The sequence below is a fragment of the Melospiza melodia genome, chromosome 1 (genome assembly GCF_035770615.1).
Source record: "Melospiza melodia melodia isolate bMelMel2 chromosome 1, bMelMel2.pri, whole genome shotgun sequence".
Taxonomy (NCBI): Eukaryota; Metazoa; Chordata; class Aves; order Passeriformes; family Passerellidae; genus Melospiza; species Melospiza melodia.
Window position 1 is genome coordinate 161,706,154 of NC_086194.1, and position 6,844 is coordinate 161,712,997.

The following is a 6,844-nucleotide window of genomic DNA, read 5'->3' on the forward strand; positions in this document are numbered from 1 at the left end:
GCTAGGGAAGGCAGGCACAGAATTTCTCCTGTCTCTTTTAAAAGAAGACATCAATTTAGAACCTTGTGAAAAACAGAATAAATATGATGTTACATATTGGTTCTACATAGAGAATGCTATATAAAAAAATATGTTAGGGAATGTTTTCTAAATGTATATTTAAAAGCATATAACGTATGCTTTATAGGTATTTATATTTATATTATACTTGTAATGGTTCATGTATATGAACCATTACAGATGGTTCATATACATTACCTGTATATGAACAGATACATTTTATGTATCTGTTTTATATATTCATGTGGGCTTATGTGTACTATTTTACATTCAGTGCTATTTATTTTCATATTTCATAGATAAATATGTATGACTGAAAGCTATATAAATATATATGACAGTGTTATGTGTGAAATATACATGCTGTTTATGCATAGTTTATTTGATGCATGTACCAGCACTTTTTAGTAAAACCGTTATTTATTGAATGTCAAAACCACAGAGTTTTTTGTATCCCAGGCTAAGGGAGTACCTTCCCAGCTAAGAATATGCTACTGCACAGTCCGTAAATAGAGGACATTTTGTATTAGGATGATGACCTATTTGCCCTGTGCTATGGTGCATGTCTCTCAATACATACATTTTGGTTTTTAAAAGCCAGTGTTACTCGGGGATGGTGTGCATGGGGTGTTCTGGGTGGCTGGAGCAGCTCCAGTCCCCAGGAAGGGCTGGGTGGCTGTGGGGACAGGCCTGGCCTGGGCTGTGCTGGGGCTGAGGGCTGAGGGCTGTGGGCTGAGGGCTGGAGCTGAGGGCTGTGGGCTGAGGGCTGGGGCTGAGGGCTGAGGGCTGTGGGCTGAGGGCTGGGGCTGAGGGCTGAGGGCTGAGGGCTGAGGGCTGAGGGCTGAGGGCTGGGGCTGAGGGCTGAGGGCTGTGGGCTGAGGACTCAGGGCTGAGGCTGAGGGCCGAGGCTCAGGGCTCAGGGCTCAGGGCTGAGGGCTGAGGGCTGAGGGCTGAGGGCTCTGGGCTGAGGGCTGGGGCTGAGGGCTGAGGGCTGTGGGCTGAGTGCTGAGGGCTGAGGGCTGGGGCTGAGGGCTGAGGGCTGTGGGCTGAGGACTCAGGGCTGAGGCTGAGGGCCGAGGCTCAGGGCTCAGGGCTCAGGGCTGAGGACTCAGGGCTGAGGTTGAGGCTGAGGGCCCAGGGCTGAGGGCTGAGGCTGAGGGTGGCAGGGCCGGGGGGATAAGCTCTGCTAATCTGGTCCTGCTGCGGCCGCTCTGCCTGTGCTGCCGCCACGGGGCCTTTGGCAACATCTGCTGCTCACAAGTGACAGTGTTACGTATTTACCCTCCAAAACCCAGAAAAACACCAATAAAAACAAGCCCCGGAGGTGTGGGGAAGGCTGAATCCACTGATACTGGGAGCTTCACCCCAGGGTGTTGGCTGCCCCGGCCACCCCATGTCCCATCCTGCTGTGGCTCACCTGTGTGGGTGTTAAATAGCTCAGCGGCAGGATGAGTGAAAAGCCAGCAGCTGAAAGCAGCCATATCTGAAGGGTTCTGGCAGCCCCGTGGTACAGAGGGTGTTTGAGAGCAGTGGTGAGCCACAGTGCATGTGAAGTTAAAATCCAGATATGAAGGCCCTGGGGCTGAGGCCTCTTCCTCCTGCCCAGCTAATCCACTTCTACAGAGAAGTGGTCTCACCTTCTCTTTCAGGCAGTGCCAGCTGTTTCTTGAGTGTCAGGAGATACCTGAGCTGCAAGAGCGTTTTGAGCTGCAAAATCATCTCTGGCTTTTTTGTTCTGCAGTTTAAATACCCTAAGCATCTTTCAACAGCATCACTGCATGTCACACCACCCTCCACACATCAGGAGACTCCAGAGGAGACCAGATCTGCAACAGTGGAGGTGCTTGGGGTGAGACCATCTCTTGTGTCCTGAATGTCAGTTGTCAGCTATCACCACGCCCTAACCTGCAGAGTGGGTGTGCTGGTTTTGGCTGGGCTAGAGTTAATTTCCTTCACAGTAGCTGGTCTGGGGCTGTGTTCTGGATTAGTGCTGAACACAAGGTTGATCATGTAGTGATGTTTTTGTTATTGCTGAGCAGGACTTAGACAGATCCGAGGCTGTTCCTGCTTTTCCTATGGCCATGCTGGTGAGGAAGCTGGGTGTACAGGGGAGGCTGGGAGGAAACATAGCCAGGACAGGTGACCCAAACTGACCAAAAGGATATTCCAAACCGTATGCTCATGATCAGTAAATAAAGTGGAGGGAAGAAGGAGGAAGGGGGAGGTGTTTAGAGTGATGGTGTTTATTTTCCCAAATAACTGTTTTGTGTGATGGAACCATCTTCATGCTCTCCTTGAGATGGCTGAACGCCTGGCTGCCTATTGGAAACAGTGAATTAATTCTTGGTTTTACTTTGCTTATGTAATTGGCTTTTGCTTTCCTTATTAAATTGTCTCTGTCTCAATCCACAAGTTTTCTGGCTTTTACCCTTCTAATCCTCTCCCTGATGCTGCTGGTGGGGGAGTAGTGAGCAGCTGCCTGGGGCTTGGTTGCTGTCTGGGATGAAACCATGACAGTGGGTTCAGCCAGGCAGATCCATGTCACTGAAAATATTGTCACATATCACTGTCACTGAAAATACACATCATAAAAAATGTGGATCACTTGGCAACTCTGAAGTGCAGTTGGGTCTGATCTGCAGAAGGGGATGAGAGAAGTGAGTGCTAGGATAGGCAGATGCAAGGTTTAATTTCTCCTGCCTTTTAAAAAGCCATTGTGGTCTGTCACAGTAACCACAAACACCATCAGCCCTTGTGACCAGCCAGGGAGCTGCAACAGGCAGTCAGCTGCTGACTGAAGGCACCGTGTCAGACCAGCACCCAGTGAGAGCCACAGGTTCAACAGAGCAGGTGGTGTGTTAAAACCTTTAGAGATTTGAACATGCTGTGGCAGGAGAGCTGCCACCACTGGCACTGTAGTGCAGCCTGACTCAATAGTAAAAAATGTTTATGACTGAAAAAAGCCCAGAGTGAAGCTCGCTGTGCAGACATACAGGTGCAGAGCCAGGGCTGGCCAGGCTGGGCCCACTGCAGGTACTGATGTTGTAGAAATGGTGTCACAGAAGGAAATTGGAGATACAGGTCCAGAGCACAGACCCTTTTCCTGCAGGCCAGAATGGATCCTGTCGTGGCTGAGCTGCTCTGCTCCTCCTCCTCCTGCGGGGCACAGCAGCAATGGTCTGCAAGGAGCAGGTCATGGAGGGGTGGCTTCCTCGAGGGCGTCTCTGGCAGTGTGCTTCCACACTGGTGTGTTGTAGGGCAGCCTCCTTTATTTACTTCAGCCTTTACTTAGCAGCTACCACAGGTGCTTGAACACTGCCCTCAGTCCTCCACAGATCATTGGTATGCAGGGGTTAGTGAGCAGGGCCAAACCCATGTGCTGACCTGGGAAGGTGCAGAGATTTGTAAAGGAGCTGGTGGAGGCATCACCCTCAGTTTTTGCCCAAAGCTGATACACCTGTATCCAGTCATGGCCCCGTGTTTACAGACCTGGGTATCAGCAGCAGAGGGATTAAAAGCAGAATGCTTTGCTGTGAAAGAACATCCCCATCCTACAGCAGTGTGGTGGTTCCTGTGGGTCCCTTGCTGCAGCATGTCCATCACAGCTGGCAGCTGTGGAAGCCAGCTGCATGAGCTGCCTGCTGTGCATGTGTGTGTGCAGACATCAAATGTTGCACAGACATCAAAGCAGCCCCTTACATGCCCTCCTGGAGTCCAACCTTCAACCAACTTCCCCCACCTTGAACCCCTTCAAGGCTGGGCTCCTCTTGCCAAGGAATGAGTTTTATCTCAGGATAAACATGGAACGGCTCAGGGTGGCTCTGCCATTGCCCAGTGCTGGTTGGAACCAGGGGGAATTCACCACACCAGAGTTTCAGAAAAAAACCCTATCCCTGTTTTTTGGGGACAAGCTGGTTCAGGGTGGCATTGCAAAGTGGTCTCAGGTTGCAGCTGTGGTGGTGCACCCAGTCCTGGTGCTGCCAGTCTGCATGGGAGGGTGGTGAGGATTTTATTCCAGCAGTATCTCAACATCAACCTTTATGGTCAGCACATACAGATACCACAGGGGAAAGTTAACAGTGCAAATCAGCTCTGGTTGCAAAAATGGGCTGAGGCTGGGGGTGAAGGGTGCTGCACTGGGCAGTGCAGAACAAAACCTGGCAGCACTGGCTTGCAGAAGGGCCATGAGTGATTCTGTGACCCATGTGGGTTCCCACAGGTAAGTGGACATTGGGAGAATTATTGATGTGTCATCACATTATCAATGTATGCATTAAAGGATGCATTACCCTTATGAGAATAAAGAGAGAAACATTTATTCAGAACAAACTCTGGGCAGCAAACCCTCACTTGCTACACCTCACAGGATCCTGCCCATGCAGGACTCCGGCCATCCCAAGTGTGCTCCCACCATCTGACACAGAGAGGTAGGGAAGCCATGTTTGGCTGTGGCAGCCTGTGCTCTCAAACCTCAGAAACATACCCATTCCTCTTCCCTAAAAAGTGATCCAGCTGACAGATACTTCCTTAAAGAGGCAGATCTGGTGGCCTCCATGCCCGTGTCATTCCCAGTGTGCTGTGGCTCACAGTGCTGTGGGAGGTTTTGCCATCTGGGAAAGCCATGCAGTGATGATGAATGGCATCTCACCTTGAGGTCAGTGAGTCATGGTAGGCCCAAGCTTTATTTTACCACACCTCTTGTCTCTGAAAGTAGCAACTCACTGACTGAGAGCAAATGCCAGAAATAAGCTTGGCTCACTGGCCTGTGTGCTCCAGGGATGATTTAGGGGAACTGGCTTTACCCTGAGACTCTCTGGATGCTCAGAGGTGTCCTGTGGAGCCTTATCTTTCAAAAAATTCAGTAGCTCTACCCTGGGTCAGGCCTTCCTTTGTCCTTAGGCATGGGAGGCGACCCTCATGCCCCTGCCCAGTAACCTCCTGGAGACTTCCTGGTAGATCTGAGTCCTTTGAGGCACCCAACAGTGAATTCCTTTGGGATCCTTTCAGGAGAGGGATGTCACACAGACACCAATGGCACAAATGCCTCTCACCATGGAATCCTGATGTGAGCATTACCCAGGCCTGGGCTGAGCACAGGTCTAACAGCAACAGCGGCACCCGGCGATGTCTGCTCTTCTTCTCATCTTCAAAGCATTTTCTGCTGGGAATTAATCCTCATACCAGGCAGGCAAGTCTCATGACTCTCACTCCACAGAGAGGCAGAGTAAATGATGTGATGAAGGGTGAATCAGGTCACAGCTGCGATGAAATCACAGCAGTTCCTGCCTGCCCATCCCATGACCATTAGCCCTTATGTACTCATCCAGGAGGTAGCTGGCATGCAAGGAAGTGCAGAAGCCAGCCTCTCCTTTGCACAGCCTGCAGGGAGGTGCTGGGCCATGACTCAACTTTGAAAGCAGGTTCCAGTGTTAGGTGAGGTCGAGGAGTCTCTGAGTGCATCCTCCAGTGACTCACTCCAAGGGTCTGGCAGTACAAGGACACCCAGTAAAGGATGCTGAAGGGCTGAGGGAGGCAGCTCTGGGCAAGGTCAGAATGACAAACTTTTTCTTTGTTGCCTTTGAAAGTCTGAGCTTCAAATTTTAACTTTCTGGGTGGGATCTAGGCCCCTGATATTGGGGTGAGAGGGCCATTTGTGTTAGTCACTAGTGGGAACTTAAGCCAGGACACTGGCCCCAAGGGCAGTCGGCAGCTGCTGTACCTTGAGTGAGTTACCTGATCTCAGGGGAGAAGCCTGCTCCACACTGGAATGGGAGCAGTGCTGAGCAGCAGCTCCTTGGGAACCAGAGGGAGAGGAATACAGTTTCCTGGGCAAATACCTGTAAGAGGGTTTGGTGTGAAAATAAAAAACTTTTAGGAGAAGTAAAATGATGCTTCTCTGAACTTCGATTCACAGGAATGTACCCCTAAACACACGGTGATGTGCTTAGGACTGACAATAGAGAGGAGAAAGCCACAATAGTACTGGCAGTTCCCCATGCACAAAAGACAAACAGTGGGGTGTTGTCTGAGAGCCAACTTCTCTGTTTGTTGTGTGCAACGGCCAGCCCATCCTCCCTCTTCCCCGTGCTGTAGGTGGATCTGAAGGAGGCAGGAGGCTGGCAGCAAATTAATGTCACCAAACCAACTGAGAAGAGGAGCAGCCCGAGGGACTTGTATCTTGTAATTTTAGGAATTATTCCTTGCTTATAGTAAACTGTGCATGATGTAGCTGACAACAGGCTTTGGGATATGATTTCATAGAAAATATATATTTTTCCATGTGAAACAGTGTCTCCACCCCCTGCTCACTGCATTAAGCCCAGAATTTTGCAGTCAGGAGCTGTTAGTAGTGGACATTCAGTTCCACAATGCAGAGGATATGGAGTACAGAGCTGTAGTGGGCAAGAGGCCAGTGGCATCTGAACCAGTGTGGCAACAGTCCTACAGGATGCAGGTTACTCTGTGGGACAGCCACAAAGCAAGCCAAGAGCTGGATCAGCATCAGGGCCTCCCCAAGGTCCACAGCAGTGTTTGTGCTGCACTGCCAGTGCTGGGGAAAGCAGAAGGCACTGAAAGGCACTAAGCTCGAGGCTATCACACCTGCAGAGATCAAGTCAGCAGGGGGGTTGGCTTGGCCCGGCTTTGTAGTGCAGGTGAGGATTGATGTCCTAGAATAAACAATGTAATTATCCTGGGGACATCAAACAGTGGCCATGCCTTTCATCTCTTCTGTCCTCTCTCTGGCAGATCAGGGCTGTGGCTCTTACAGTAAGTCTGAAGTTTG